The sequence below is a fragment of the Maniola hyperantus genome, chromosome 5 (assembly GCF_902806685.2).
Source record: "Maniola hyperantus chromosome 5, iAphHyp1.2, whole genome shotgun sequence".
Classification (NCBI taxonomy): domain Eukaryota; kingdom Metazoa; phylum Arthropoda; class Insecta; order Lepidoptera; family Nymphalidae; genus Maniola; species Maniola hyperantus.
This window is the reverse complement of record NC_048540.1, coordinates 3,165,571-3,182,707: the sequence shown is the minus strand read 5'-3', so window position 1 is coordinate 3,182,707 and position 17,137 is coordinate 3,165,571. Positions and strand designations below refer to the sequence as shown.

At 36.8% G+C, this 17,137-nt stretch overlaps 1 protein-coding gene and 1 long non-coding RNA gene across 2 annotated transcripts in view; one reads left to right on the top strand and one right to left on the bottom strand.

Moving 5' to 3' along the window:
- Nucleotides 1-17,137, bottom strand: part of LOC138402369 (uncharacterized) — a 352,933-nt gene that overhangs the window by 170,008 nt on the left and 165,788 nt on the right. The gene's annotated exons all lie outside the window — the stretch shown is intronic.
- ko (Stork-head domain-containing protein knockout) overlaps nt 6,828-17,137 on the top strand; it is a 240,075-nt gene continuing 229,765 nt past the window's right edge. Inside the window, exon 1 of the mRNA XM_034968385.2 lies at nt 6,828-7,210. The gene's annotated coding sequence lies outside the window, so the exon portion shown is untranslated. The remainder of the gene's footprint in view (nt 7,211-17,137) is intronic.

The following is a 17,137-nucleotide window of genomic DNA, read 5'->3' as shown; positions in this document are numbered from 1 at the left end:
CTCGTTGCGCGAGCCTGCCTCGCACTTGGCCGGTTTTTTAATAATGAAAGATTTTTGTGTTGTTTCGGATTGACTATGCTGCGTAGGCCGCTACAGCGTCACCGTGGGGGTTGGCGAGTGCGAAACGCCTGGGGTGTGCCCTAGGGCTCGAAGAAATAATTCGAGAGGTCGGGGGGCAACGTCCTCCTAAGGGCGCCTCCTGTAAGGCTCGGACCACGGCTAATATAAGATTGTTTTTAAGCAAAAAAGACAGACCAATAGTAGGGGTAATATTGTACAAAGTCCAAAGGCGCCTTGCCCTCCGTCTTGATACGATACTAATGTACTAGATTGTAACTTTGAGGTCTGAATTATGACGTACAGTCAACCTATATACCTAACAGAGAACCATGTCATTCTAAGCTCCAAACCAAATCATTCTTAGCTTATAGACAGTTTCTCAGAGAACTTAGTATGACAAGGTGGTAAAGTGTTATTGTTTTAAGGCGAAACTAAGATATTAAGCGAAAGTCTCTACCATTGTCTTGTGTTGAAGTAAATTCGTATCTAAATGGGACATCGTGTGTAAAATTCGTAGCGGTTGCGACGTTCGTATGAATAATGTTGTTAGTGGAGGAAACGATAGCGAAATGTAAAATAGTTTGTGATTGTGCCGCTCTATAAGACGTGTAGAAAACATTATTATTTGTTTGTAGGTTATAATGTGCTTTTACTTATCTCTTAAAGTATTACATGTTGGACTCGCTTACATGTTGGAATGCTGTAAAAGCTTGTTTGGGACTGAATTTCTGACGATATCTTTAGTGTGTTTACAAGCAGTCTTCGAAAGTCTACGATTCTTGGTAGAGTTAGTTTTGATTTTTTTTGATAAAGAAGAATGGGCAGTTTCGGGCGGTCAGCGGCCATTAATGAAATTAATGGAAGTACCTACTCTTACTGAGGAATAACTTTTACTATGACTTTACAATGTATTTCAGTTCAAGTATGTTCTAAGAAGAGCCTAAATAAAAACTCGCCAGAGAAATAGAACGCCAGTATCTGACATAGTCCAGAGTCTTAGACCAATATAGGTATCAAATTGAAGTAGCAGACCATGATACGAACGAACTGAAGGTCGTTGGAGCTAGAAAGTCTTACAATAGAGACGAAGTAAAAGTGTAGAGCTACTAGCATAAGTATAACTGATGATATTATATACGACATAAAGAATGTCGCGAAATTGCTAAGTGAGGAAGGTTTTGAGATCCAAAGCGAAGGCTTTGGAGAATTTTTGAAAGGAAGCTTTTAAAAAACGTGGACCCCCTCTAAGAAAGTGTTTCAGAAATCCACCCGAGCAAAGTCTGCTCAGGTAGTCATTGGTAAAGTGTGTACTCATCACAACACTGTGACTTGTGAGATAAAGCCGGCTATTGTTTAGTAATAAAGTCACAGTTTTAACTGGACAAGTGGCGTGTCGACATCGCTTCTCGTGTATCGCAACCACTTGTCGCAACTTAATTATCAGAACGAGAAACATGTTGACAGAAATTACTTGTAGTACTTACTTATATAAAAAATAAAATATACCTACCTATAGGTAGAGCTATTATTTACTAGCCTTAAAGTCATGGCAATGGGCAGGGCACATAGTTCGTACAACCGATAGACGTTGGGGTCAAAAGGTGCTGGAATGGCGACCTCGTACCGGAAGACGCAGCGTTGGAAGACCCCCCACTAGGTGGACGGACGACATCAGACGAGTCGCAGGGAGCCGCTGGATTCAGACGGCACAAGACCGTGGCGTGTGGAAGTCCCTACAAGAGACCTATGTCCAGCAGTGGACGTCTATTGGTTGATGATGATGATGTTGATGAAAGTCATGAGTGAATTGGCATCTTCTAGGCAAGCGCGTTCCATCTGGCTGCATCATCACTTGCCTGCACTGATTGCACCAAAGCGCTCCTGAATCTAGGTATAAATTTAAAAAAAACTAACGCCCGCGACTTTGTCGGCGTGTTTTTAGGTTTTTAAAACCCCGTGGGAACTCTCCGATTTTCCAATATAAAAGTTGTTTACCTATATCTAATCTATGTCTGGAATGCAAGCTATCAACTTACAAAAAAGCTGATGCCTGCAACTTCATTCAGATAGATTTAGGTTCTTGTAAAATCCCGTGGGAACTCTTTAAAAAGCTATCTAGAGTGGAAAAATGCTAAAATAGTTCATACTTTGGATACCTACCTAAAGTAATAATAGGTCAGCTGATTTACAAATATTGCTTTAGTAAAAGATCGATAATATCGATCAATGATTGATCGATAATAATGATTATTATTTATTTTCATCGTTAAAATAATCGAGGTCAGTCAACTTGCGCAAGAAATTAGCTTTTAGTTTGCAAATAAACTTATACGTTCCAATTTTTTTCAGGGTTATTCTTTCAAGTGTCCAAGTTACGCTTGAGCATAATTGATTACTGTATTCAGAGAGTTGCCATGTTCTAGAGGCTGTGTGATGTTCTGCAAAATGACATCAATCTAATTGATGAACAAAAGAACCAGTCGTCCTCAGACAAATCTACTGATTGCAAAAATATACCATGTATCGTAAGAGCAAAAGTACCTAATGTGACGTTTTGTCGGTCTCAAGATAGAGACAATATAAAGCATTGATGAACATAAGAACCAGTCGTCTTCAGAAAAATCCACTGAATGTAAAAATATACCATGTATCGTAAGAGCAAAAGTTTGTGATGTTTTGTCGGTCTCGAGACAGAGACAATATTAAGCCACTATCTATTTCTAAAGGTCGATGTGTATTATTGTCGTTCGCGTACTGTAGGTAGATATGTAGTTTCTCAAGTTCGTGCTGATGCATCAGACATACGAACACGCTTGCAATTTAAATATTGGTAGGTATGATTAACATTCTCTTTGTCTACGTCTTAGTATAAATAGTTTTTAGTTACCCGGGCGCTTTTTTAATGCCTGGTGTATGAAGGTCTTCAATCTGCATCTCTATATTTCAATAACTCAATGACTATTTGTATTCATTGGTTTCTTATTGAGGCGTTATGGGTAACGAATAATATACCTACTTATATATACCTACTTGTATATTGGTTATCTTGCTCATTAGAAACTGAAAATTAGTTTAGATGTATTTTAATTTTGTGAATTAGTTAAAAACTTAACTTTGTTAAACCCCTTTCCAGCAGAGCTAAGCTATTCTATACTATGAAAATAAAGCGATCCTATTGGTAAGTTTGACACACAAACGTAGCACACCTCTGGTGGAAAAACAGCCTAAAGCCCCGTATACACTAGGGGAAAAATGGAGTAACATGTTGCGTAACTGTTCCTCAACAACTATGTGGAACGTGCCGAGGAAATGTCGCGGAACATTGTATAGGCCACATTAGTCAGTGTTTATAGAAATGTCGCCCGAGGAGCTTGTGGCTATTAGTACTGCGTACATAGTTTTCATATCGAGTGTGTTGAAACGTAAGAGAAAGAGAAGGTGGTGGATGCGGAATTTCTTACTACAACGACAAAGAAGAGGTTGTGTACGCAACTACACTCGGTGACAATTGGCGCTTCACTGACGACGCGGGGCATGTTGCGCGACATTATGCAACGTTGCAGCGTCACGTATATTGAGTGTTGCGCGTCATGTTGCGGGACAAAATGTCCCCTAGTGTATCCGCACCTTTACGGTAATTCCTTAACAAATAAATTCATAACACCCAATATCAAGTCAACAAAATGGCCGCATAATTCATCTGAACTATTATGGAATTGTTGCCAAGTTGGTACTTTTGTTCCGTCCACGAAAGGATTACCTAATAAATTTGAACCCTAGATCTGGATATAAACATTCTGAACGGCGACCAGGACATTTAGCGTCATTATTTATGTCGGTATTATGTTATTTACACGAAATAATTTAACCCCTACTACGAGTTCATTTTTGTTATATCGTCGTTGAGATCTAGTATTGTGATAGAGATTTATAGGTAGCACCTTAATGATTACGGGTGACATTTCAAGTGATCAAGTGATTCGGCAGTATTCCAACCTGTGTATTCTGGGATCACGCCCGACGCTCTGAGCGGTAAACCACGGTTCGCTTGCTGCCAGTGACGAAATTAAGTATCACTACTCAGTCCTACTGAAGCGACTGCTAATGCCATCTAGGAGCGGCACTGCAACTTTTGACGTGTATTTAAAAAATATTTAGAAATTTCCTTGAAGTGTAGGTAAAACACTATCATAAAAAAATTAAAAATACGGATGATATTGGCGTATATACTTAATGGTTAAACCTATAAAATTGTAGTTGGTCAAGCTACTTTTTTGAAAGTTTTAAAAACAATAATTGGCATAATGTTAATAACATTATTTAATTAGGACTACCTAGTAAGTAGTTATCAACATAAATTATTCTCGACGTAAGTCGTACATCCAGATACTAAGTAAGATAAAAGTCTATAAACCACACATAGCGTCTAGCACGCTTCAATCTTAAACTATAAATAAGTATTTATTATTACTAACATACCACAAAGTGACATAAGTATTATGAAATATTTTTTACCGATTTAAAAGTGAGAGCCATGAAGTAGACCGGAGATAATCGAGTATACAGTGAGAAAAGTGATAATGAATTTCAATGAGCGCAAATCTGTGGTAGCCCCGCTGTGTCCGGGTTATCAGCGGCTAAATGTTAATCGTGCGAACTGAGAGAAGGGACCGTGCGAATACTGGAACATTTCGTCACAGTGTTCCGTACCAACGAGAATAACCATTGTGATTCACTCATACTTACCCTCAAACGCAAGATTACATATCTAGCTACTTACCTATCTAACTCTAGCGCAAGATTTTAGACAATTACTCATTGACTTACCCATATTAATCCATACTAATATTATAAGTTCGAAAGTGTATCTGTTTGTCGTCTGCTAGCATTTCACCCACAGCGCATTTGTTTAACCGATTTTGACGATGTTTGGTACAGGGATACTTGCAACCCAGAAAAGGGCGTTTGTGTACTCATCCGTGATTTCATGGATCCGTCAAAAAAATACGAATCGAATGTACGTATTTGTATGACAGCCACATCGAAGAATCACGGATACGACGAGAGTGAGAGAAATGAAAAGATAACAGATAGACAGGCACATTTTCACATAAATTTTTGACGACCTGGCGCCGTGGTAAGCGCTGTGGTCTTGTTAGTGGGAGGTCCCCGGGTTCGATTCCCGGGAATTTTATTATTTCTAAATTTCTGGTCTGGTCTGGTGGGAGGCTTCAGCCGTGGCTAGTTACCACACTAACGGCAAAGCCGTGCCGGCAAGTGATTTAGCATTCCAATACGATGCCGTGTAGAAACCAAAGGGGTATGGATTTAATAAAAACTGCCATACCCCTTCCAGATTAGCCCGCATCCATCTTAGATTGCATCATCACTTACCACCAGGTGAGATTGCAGTCAAGGGCTAACTTGTATCTGAATTGGATAAATGATATTATGTATTAAGAAGTAGGCGGAATGACACACTGTTTAAACCTTCGTGGTTTTTTGCTGTGTCTAAATTGGATTTGCTAAACATTCTTTATGTTGGTAATTTAAAAAAAAAAAAATTGAAAAAAAGTATGGATATTGCCAATGCTAGCGAATAAATTCGTGAAAAAGTTAAATACTAGCTCAATATTCACGGTAAAGCCGTAGAGATATCACGAAACTAGATAAATCACATAATGCCAAGCATACTCGTAAATTAATTTTAGAACGTTGTTATTTCTGGTATTTCTCGTAGTTATTTTTTACCTGTCTTGCAATAGTTTTCCTTCGTTATCCTCAAATTGACTTCAATTTACAAAGCTCATTGCCGTCTATTATCTGGTTTTAGTCGAAGGAAAACTTACGTGCAAGAACGAAAATTGGATTTCTCAAACAAAAAATTACGGAAAATAGTTTTAATTTATTACATTCTAAAGTTATATTTCTCTGTCTGAAAATTTTCTGTAAGTAATAATACCTGTAACTTTGTTAAGAAAAACGTTTGTTGTTTTCAAAGCTTTTGCCGAAAATAATTTTCATTTCTCATTATTAATTTCATATATTATCTTTTAAGTATTTGTAAAACTGACTACTTAAGTTTGGTTGTCCCAAAGAAAGAATTATTTATTTACCAAAAGTAAAACATTTTTATTTAAAAGCTCATGCCCAAAACTTTTTCTTCGCAAATGCGTGCTTTAATCCCGTAAGTAAGTAAACTTATTAGGCATTAACTTTAAAATATATAAGTTAAAGAAAAGCCTCTAGGAACTATTGCACAAAATTAGTTACTGTCTCGAAAGCAAATTAAACAGACTGATTGATGTACAAAACGAGTGTGTGCGTGTGTTCCGATGCCAACAAAACAGCAAAATAGCACTACAAAAGTTCAGCGGCCTCATAAAGGCCTCAAAAGCCTTCCTCGGGGACTTGCCTCGCCAGACGGCGCGAACAAAAAACCAATTTCATAAAACTATGCACCCGACTGCATACGCGGTCCACAACAATAAATGAGCAAACCCAGAACCTGATGCCTAGTGCTAATATTCTAGCCAATTGACGTCCTACAACCACCCATTTCCGTTTACAACTCAATGAATGCTTTACTTACAACAATACCAGAAAATAAGCTTTCAAATAAAACAGACGCAGCAATGTACAGCGAGCGTGGAAAACCACCATGTAACTAATTTACAGTAGTACCGGAATCTGCAAGTTCGTCACTCACACAGAAGCAGTAGTGACGTCGTGAAGGCTTTGACTGCACTGTTCACTGGTAACTGGTTACGTCGCGTCAGTCTGCACCGAGCCGTCGTTCGTGTTGCATGTGTCGCGCGGCGCTCTATCGCCTCCGATCGCGAAAAAAGTTTAACACACGAAACTTTCTTGAGACTTTCCTTTCAACCAAACACTGTTGAAGTGGAACTGTCTTGTTTTTGACCTTTTTGTCTGGTGACCTTTCCGCAAAACCGGAATTCGGGTAAATCGGTATCCCGAAGAACGGGTTTGGTACCCGGGTCGCAGGAGCGTGTTGTGATAACTTGATTTTCAGTGTTTTCTGTGTTGAGTGTGACCGGATTTTTTCATTGCCATTTCACTGGTCCGTTTGTACTGACTAGTCTCTGCCTCTTAAGGTCGGCTGCAGATAACTGTGCTGTCAAACTTATCAGTAAGTACATATCAATTTTACCCCTTTAAGATCGAAAAGATTATTTGATAGACCTACTGTATATTTTTTGTAACTACACTTGAAATAGTTTGTTTTTCAGGTTGTTATATTTTCTAATTCAAATTAAATATATTTTATATTTAAAAAATTAGAAGGATTTTAAAGATATTTGAGGATTAACACGAAGAGTCTATGTTTTGACCAATGATAGTAAAGTTAAGTCTCTACATTTTTCAAATAATCTTGTTATGAACTAAATCATGCATGAGAGCTATTCTAGGCTATTTTTCAGATCTAACACGAACTTTTGTTAAAAAGCACGGCTTAAGATTCTCTACATTTTTCTTAATTCACATCTTGTTGAAAATAAGATAAAATCTTTAAAATATCTTCTGAACCATTCATTCATGGTTCTAAACCTGTAACAATACACAAAACATAACTTTTGACAATACCATAATAACTATCTACCAACGTTACACAATAGTAAATAACATTACCTAACATGAGGCTTAAAAGTTTAATTAAAAATCCGTAACAATAACACAATTTCCTATTGTAAAGTTGTTTCCGTACAACAGAGCGGACTGAGCGCGGAGTGTATTGAGTAAAGAAAATTGCCTTTGGAGTAAGTTACTGCTGGGTTTCTTGCCGATTCTTTTTAGGAGTAAGTATCTGCTTTCCGAAACGTTAGAGTCTTGACATTCCATAAGAGCCGCAAGTTGGCATACCATGAGTTTGCATCAAAAACATGTATGTGACGAATCTAAATTGTTTGGTTCAATTTACGTTCGCACTGCAGCAAATTGAGTAAATTCTTTGACAGATTTCAAGTTTTGTTGAAATGTCACATTAAGTTCCTCTTCAACAAATGCAAACGCAGTTGAAACTCTTGTTTTTCGTCAGTGCTCACAGGCAATGACATTCTCTCACAGGAAATAAATTATTTGAATTAAAAAGTTACGAATGTTTGACATGTTGTATGACGTGCTATTTGATAATAATCGCCAATATTTACTGGTACATTAGCAGTGGAAGCTGCGCGATAGGTTTGGAAACTTTGGCTACTCTAAAATTCTAATTATTCATCTTCTGCGCCTGATTCCGGTTTAACCAGATACTGCATTAATTAATTCAAATCGATTTGGTAGGATTCAAGGTTTTATAATATGTTTGAAACACTATATCTATACTATCTAAAATGTATACTTAGTGTACATTTATGTATAAACCATTGTTGCCGTATTGTAGATTTTCTTTGGCTATGTTGAACGTCGTTCTTAGTAACTTGAATAGTTTAAAATTATACATTTTCCTAAGAATAACTATATATACAAAAACTACAAGTCTTGAAGAAGCTGTTTGTTATAGAAAAATAAAAATCTCAAATTTTTAAATTAACTTAGCTGTTTAAGCTATAGTATATTAATACGTAAGTTAGTAAGTTTCTTCTTCTATACTCCTATAGGTATAATTATTATTATAGATACATGAACAGATAGATCAATAACGTAACAATTTGACAGCTGAAAGAATGACTATGAGAATGTCCGGACATGCTTGGTCAAAGTGAAAAATTGAATCTACAATATGTAGGTCTCTGTTACTTTAACTATGTCTGAAGATCAGATGAAAGTGAAAACAATTGAAAGATAAATTGAAGTTTGATTAGCAATCTTGTTTGCAATAATAGAGAAACAGTTGATGTTTAATAAGTTGATGAAGTTTTTCTTATCAGACAAAATCCTTATCTCGAAAATCCTATTAAAAACTAACTACAGTTGGACAGCATCGAATCTAAGGCAAAAACTGCTGGTAAGAAACTTGGCATCCTCAACAGTCAAACGGTAGGTACTTCACGCTTCTTACCTTGTACCAAGCTCAAGTTCGATCGTGGATAGTGTACTGCAGCCATTTATGGGATGGCTCTGCCAAGTATCAACTTGATACATTGAATTCGGTGGTCACTCTAAAAGACTCGTTGGTGACGAAGCGTTGGTCAATACTAAACTTCAGAGTTTGGACCATCAGCGAAAAGTTGCCTGTCTATCGGCATTCTACAGGATATATTATTTCGGAGAGTGTGCCGAAGAACTTTTCTACCTTGTTCCTCCTTCATCTTTCTACTATCGTACCGCCGTACAAGGCATCACCAAGATCTGCACCCGTACGTAGTCGAAATTCCTCGGAAACGTACGAAGCGATTTGCCTCCTCATAATTCGAACAGCTAGAATGTGAGATGCCTTTCCACTATCAATTTTCCCCTCCAATTGTTATATGAATACCTTCAAGTCAAGATTGAATAGGCATCTTCAAGGGAAGCGCGCTCCATCTTAAGCTGCATCATCACTTGCCACCAGGTCTGATTGCAGCCAAGCCCTAGTCTGTAAAAAAAATTTGTTATATATTTTTTTGACCTTTTACTGTTGAATTTTTTGCAGACGTAAACTTAGTCGTATTATGCAGGCAATTTGTATGTAAAATACAAAAAGTCTAACGAGGTTACAATGATTTTGACTTTTACGTAAAACTATTACAAGAAATTATGATAACATTTTTATGCGTCAAAATGTAACATCAGAGCTGCAAGTATTTCTTGTATCATCTCTATATTATAAAAATGAATCACTGAATGTGTTGCTGATCGCAAATCTCGAGTACAGCTGAACGGATTTTGCAAATTCTTTTTTCATAATATATTATTCCTTGAAGTATGGGGATGGTTCTTACGGAGAGAATTTTTTTTAAATCCTGAAAAAGAATCGACTATTAGGCGGTACGAAGTTCGCCGGGGCAGCTAGTGTATGATAAAGATGCTAAACCATCACTGGACATAATGCAGGGTTTACTTAGAAAATAATTAGAATTTTCAGCCTCCTTAACGATTTGACCTTTAAATTCAGAGGCTTAGTTGAAAGTTGAAAGATCTTAAAATCTGTGTACATCGAGCGTTTGATTGGTTTATTGGTTGATTTGACAATTTCATACAAAGTAAGGTAGGTAACATAAACGTAAGTTAATTTACTTAAAAACTGAGAATCAAGACATCACAATTTACTCAAATTCTTGAATTTGAGCGTAGTCTAGATAGACACTGGATACTGCTGCAAATACAATCTTCAAAAAGTTCTGAAAGTAATTGGGATTTAAAATACACACGTATCTAATCGAACATACAATACCAATTTGCATGTAAAGGAGATACGACCTCGACTGTTCCGTATTTAAATCGAAAGTGCCATGTGTCCATTGGAAATCTATTTCCAATAGATGTGCAAAAAGCGATTAAAAAAAAACTATTGAACGTTTTGTGACGACAAAAAAGTTGCGTCTCTGACTTTATTATTTTTATTTGCAAAACCAAATTCGCTTTCGTTGAGCGTAAGTAATGTGGTTGCACTCTTTTTGGGTTTTTTTTCGCTTTGAGAAATTACTTATTCTTAGGCTTGGAGCATACAATATTATGAGTGTCGTACGCAAATGGGAGGTCACAGGAGTTGTGTTAACTGTTAACACCTAAAATTGTTATTTTAAGCCTGAGTGTTTTCTAATTTAGCATACTTAAAATTTCAAAATAGGACACCTAATAGCAAGCAAAGGGGTCTCAATCAATCAGATTTTTTGTAGAACCAAATTAACATAATATATTAAATGAATATAACTCTTATATTCTAAATATTATAATCTATTCAAGTACAACTCCATGTACCTACATAAAGTATACAATCTCGATGGAAAAAAGTGAATATTATTAAAATTACATACTAACACATTAAATTAAGTACATACCTACCTAATTTAACAGAAAAATTTTCAGTTAATTTTTGCTTTAATTTTTTTGCTAGATTTTTAAAATATAATTTTATTTAATTTATAAATTAATTTATTCAACATTCATCAAAATTGTCCACAATATTAATACTTACCTACTTAGTTTTAAAATTTTAAAAAAAATCTCAAAACTTACCATTTACCAATAAACCCAAAAGTGAATAGGTACTATACCAAAAGTGTATATTTTATGATAGGTGTAGCAATGTACATAGGTAGGTCATCATCATCATCATGATCAACCCATCACCAGCTCACTACAGAGCGCGGGTCTCCTCTCAGAGTGAGAAGGGTTTAGGCCATAGTCTACCACGCTGGCCATGTGCGGATTGGTAGACTTCACACACCTTTGAGAACATTATGGAGAACTCTCGGGCTCAGGCATGCAGGTTTCCTCATGATGTTTTCCTTCACCGTTAAAACAAGTGATATTTAATTAATTAAAACGCACATAATTCCGAAAAGTTAGAGGTGCGTGCCCGGGATCGAACCCCCGACCTCCGATTAGAAGGCGGACGTCCTAACCACTAGGCTATCACTGCTTATACATAGGTAGCTACGGATTTATATTTTACACGAAGTGTTTGTGAATTGTGCTTCTTCTCGGACCTCACAGTTTTCGTTCACTTTTTATTTGGCCTCGATCGCGTCAGTGTTTAATATCGGATTTGAGATTTCATTTCATAACTGTACTTAGTTTGCGAGTTGGCAGTGTTTTTGTGTGATACAATTACTCAGTTCGGTTACACATTGTTTGCGTTATTAATTTGCAATTTTATTTCAAACGAGTGACCCGCCTCGGCTTCGCGCGGGTATATTATTACAATTTTCGTAGGGATCTCTTATTTATAAACTAGCTTATGCTCGCGACTTAGTCCGCGTGGCTTACACAAATTTTAAACCCCTATTTCACTCCCTTAGGGGTTGAATATTAAAAAAATCTTTTCTTAGCGGATGCCTACGTTATAATAGCTATCTGCATGCAAAATTTCAGCCCGATCCGTTCAGTAGTTTGAGCTGTGCGTTGATAGATCAGTCAGTCAGTCAATCCTTTTTATATATAATATAGATGAGTGACCCGCCCCGGCTTCGGGCGGGTATCTTATTACAATTTTCGTAAGGATCTATATGTATATAAATAAAAATATTTTTATTCAAATAAACTTTAACAAGTACCTACTTAAGAATCATTACATGAAATCTACCACTGGTTCGGAATACCTTGCCTTTTTAAAAAGAAATATAATATAATATAGCCTGTGTCATTTAGGAATAATGTACCTAACTTGCTACTGGGGAAAGAATTTTCAAAATTGGTTCTGAAGCTCCAAAGATTTAAACTGATTCTGATTTGATCACATAGAGAAATAAAAATCAATGTTGATTGAAATTAGCAAATGCCCATGACGTCGTTGCATTAAAACACATTTGCCATGCTTTATTTTTTGCGCTCAGTGCATTAAGTGTGCTTAATAGATTTTTAACGGTTGTGACTTTTTTCTACTTTTCACAAGTCGGATTTATATGATGATTTAGGGTTTCACATTACCTATATACGAATCATCATTTTCAACCCTTCGCCGGCTCACTACATAGCACGGGTCTCCTCTCAGAGTGAGAAGGGATTCTCCATAGTCTACTAGCCTAGCCATGTGCGGATTGGTAGAATCCACACACCTTTGAGAACATTATGGAGAACTCTCAGGCATGCAGGTTACCTCACGATGTTTTCCTTCACCGTTAAAGCAAGTGATATTTAATTAGGTACTTAAAACGCAACTCCGAAAAGTTAGAGGAGCGTGCCCGTAATCGAACCCCCGACCTCCGATTAGAAGGCGGCTATCACATCTTATATATGTACAATAATTACCCGCTCAAACCTTATATTTCTACACAGATATTGATACAAAAAATACATAGAAATCAGTCTTGCGTCTCCCTTTTCCGTTTCATTGAATTACATCACAAAAAATGATATCGGATCCATTACAGAGCAAATCTTGACATGAATGAAGAGATTAGAACAGTTGGACTCTTGAACAATAAATCTAAAGGTAATCGTTAGTATTTTGATTGATGAAATTCCAATTGGTAATGATGTAATTGCATTATTTCATTAATTGCAGTTCGTAAGAGTGGCAATCAAAATGTATTATTGTGCTTCGAATTTATTTGTGTTTTGCAGCACTACAATTGTTTCTAAGACTCGTAGACATTACATAAATAAGTTTAAATCCCAAAAGATAAATTAGGTGCACAAGGTTGGTAGAAGTATATTAAGAAAGATTAAAAAAATATTCTATAAGTACATCGGTTGTTTCCATGCTCTGATCTTTCTATGCTCTAATAATTTCTGTCGTTAAAAATGGAAAAATTTGTCTGTTGGTCTGTTTAAAGACTGAACCGATGTTGACATCCTGGTATCAGTACCCTTATTATAAACGCGAAAGTGTGTTTGTTTGTTGGTTTGTAGGTTTGTCCTTCAATCACGTCGCAACAGTCCAACGGATTGACGTGATTTTTGCATGGGTATAAATAAAGACCTGGAGAGTGACATAGGCTACTTTTTATCCCGGAAAATCAAAGAGTTCCCACGGGATTTTTAAAAACCTAATTCCACGCGGACGAAGTCGCGGGCATCACCTAGTAAAACAATATGCGAAAGACATACATTCCATCCCACAGCTTAGTTCAGTTATTTACTTACTACTCAAATGTAAAATTTTATCTTCTAAAGCGAGGTTTAGATTAGCAACAAAACTTGCAGAAGTTGACTTCCGCAAGCTATTTCTACCATGTAAACAATCACGTGCGTCCGCAAGTCACAAATGTATGTACATGTACCATATTGCTCGTAGTGTAAACAATTCTGCAAGTACTTGCGGAATAACTTGCAAGAAGTTCTTGCTAGTCTAAACCTCGCTTAAAGTGTTGTTGCAATTGCAAGTTGCCCGTCAATCATTTTAGATTAGAACGTTTAATACTATTGACAAGTACCTAATAAGTAGTAACTTCTAATTAGCTACATGTTTCTAGACATACAGCGATTTGCAAAACACTTGTATGCTTAGTTTTGTCACTCAGCAATATTATCTTAGTTGCGACTTGCGACACTGTCGCGTATCGGTGTCAAAACTTGAGATTTGTGTAAGTGTTGCCAATATTTAATTTTTACAGTGTATTGATTGAAATCGTATGGGCTTTAAGCTTGCTTAACATAGGCTAGCGAATCTAAATATATTTATTTTAAAAGGAAAAGGTGACTGACTGACTGATCAATCAACGCACATCTCAAACTACTGGACGGATAGGGCTGGGTATGCAAATAGATATTATGATGTAGACATCGGACATAGTAGACAAATGTCACAAGTTTGCATAAAACTAATTGTGCTTGACGGTAAAGCTTTAAAGAAGCAATGACGAGGTCAAAGGTTAAAATAAATATGTTAAATATAAATATGTTTTAGTCATTGATGTAAACGCAGTATTAGACTGCATCATCATCATAAGTTTCAATAATTTTGTAAAGTGGTGATAATAAAAAGAATACCCAATGAGTTTGTTGTGGGCTCTTCTCAGACCTGGGCGCGTTTGGAATCCTCGTAGCTTTAGTTTTAAGTTTGCGTAAAAGTTATCACCACTATATCTAACAAATCCAACATCTGACTATCAATAAGAGTAATTTATTACCTATTTTGAATAAATCATTTGACTTTGACTCATCATTTATGGTGAGATAGTATTCATGAGCCAAATGGCCGACATTAAAAATCTGCGTAATTTCTGTACCTGCAACCACGGGCAAAGGTTACTTATATTAGTAAAGCGTTGCATAAATTGGGTCAAACTCTTTCATAAGCATCTTAGCACAAAGATCGGAAGGCTTGAAACCTACTTGAAACATTGTAAATGCATTAAACAGTATCTAATTGAGAAGGTCACGAGCAAGAACAATGGACTCACAAAAACTGCGCACCGTTCGTTACTAAGACGAAGGAAATTCTGGCGGTACCTACCGCTACCGACTGTAGTAATAGTAACCTATAAAACTTTTTAAGAATATTAGCCATGTCATGGTTAATCATGACTAATATTCTCCTTTAGGGATGATTTATGCTAACACGTGGCGGGCACGAGCCGTGAACGAGGCACGGATTCAAAATATCACGAACATTTTATATATGGCTTACCGTGTGGCGTTTGTGAAGCATAAACTGCTTTATATAAAATGTTCGTAATGTTTTGAATCCGTGCCTCGTCCGCGCCTCGTACTTAGCACGGTTCGTGGCTGCCCCGTGTTAGCATAAATCATCCCTTAAAGCGGTAATAATTCAGTAAATTAAAGCATATAAAAATTCAACTTATTTTAAAACTAGCTTATGCTCGTGACTTCGTCTGCGTGGACTACACAAATTTCAACTTATAACAATTTCAAAATAACCCCTTTAGGGGTTGAATTTTAAAAATCCTTTCTTAGCGGATGTCTACGTCATAATAGCTATCAGCATGCCAAATTTCAGTCCGGTCCGTTCAGTAGTTTGAGCTGTGTGTCAGATCAGTCAGTCAGTCAGTTACCTTTTCCTTTTATATATTTAGATTAGCCATGTCGCGCTTTTTCATGACTAATATTCTACCTTTAAGGCGGTAATCATTAAGTAAATTAAAGCATGTAAAAAATTCAATTTATTTTAAAATACCCTTTAAAAGCCACTTATTTATAAATCACTATAAACTAAAATATATAATTATCGAGCCGGAAGTTATAAACATCTAGGTAAATATGAAGGCTAGGTAGCTTTTTGTAGAGACCACTGTAACGACGCGTATTACAGATGTTATTTGCATATTATAGAAAACGAGACGCGGCAAGAAATTCTGTATCAAATCCCGGATATTGACACGATATATACCGGATATTACTATCCGATAAAGGTACAACTGTAATTATTAGAAACTAGATGATGCCCTGAGTGTTGGAAGACCCGCACTAGGTGGAGTCCACATTAGACGAGTCGCAGGAAGCCGCTGGATTCAGGCGGCGCGAGACCGTGGCGCGTGGAAGTCCCTACAAGAGACCTATGTCCAGCAGTGGACGTCTATCGGATGATGATGATGATGAGATGATGCCCGCGATTTGTCCGCGTGGATTTAAGTTTCTAAAAATCCTGTGGAAACTCTTTGATTTTTCGAGATAAAAAGTAGCTTATGTCCTAAAAATCGGTTTAACGGATGGGCCGTGAAAAGTCAGCAGGCACAGACAGACGCACTTTCGCATTTATAATATTAGTATAGATTACACCTCTTTTTACATTTTTCTATGTTTTCTGTTTGCTAAGCATCCAACAGATCAACAATTTTTACAATATTTTATCACTTAGGTACTTATAAAACCACCTTGATCCTACTTCCTAGTGCTTAGCATTTTTCACACTACTGTCAAAAAAAAAGTACCTAATGTTTTCAGGATTCATATGTGAGTTTTTTGAATCCATCGTTGACCCATTGAATCATGATCAACCCATCGCCGGCTCACTACAGAGCACGGGTCTCCTCTCAGACTGAGAAGGGTTTTACCATAATCTACCACGCTGGCCATGTGCAGATTGGTAGACTTCACACACCTTTGAGAACATTATGGAGAACTCTCAGGCATGCAGGTTTCCTCACGATGTTTGCCTTCACCGTTAAAGCAAGTGATATTTAATTACTTAAAACGCACATAACTCCGAAAAGTTAGAGGTGCGGGCCCGAGATCGAACCCCCGACCTTTGATTAGAAGGCGGACGACCTAACCACTAGGCTATCACAGCAGACCCATTGAATGGAAATTGAAAACTTAGATGTACCAGATAGATTAATTTCCTTCCCTAGTTCGCTAAGCATGTATTCTAAGTAGCGATTAGCAAGGGTCAAATTTTCTAAAATAACACTTCTTGTCTTGTCAGATTAACATACTTAACATGACTTAACTTAGATGTTAAATATAAATTAGAAGGTTTTGTATAGCTCGTTGGTTTCAAAAATAAAGATGTGACCTAAATTATTCAAGTGTTGTGCAATGCCACATATGTTCAAACAAGCTTAGCACATTG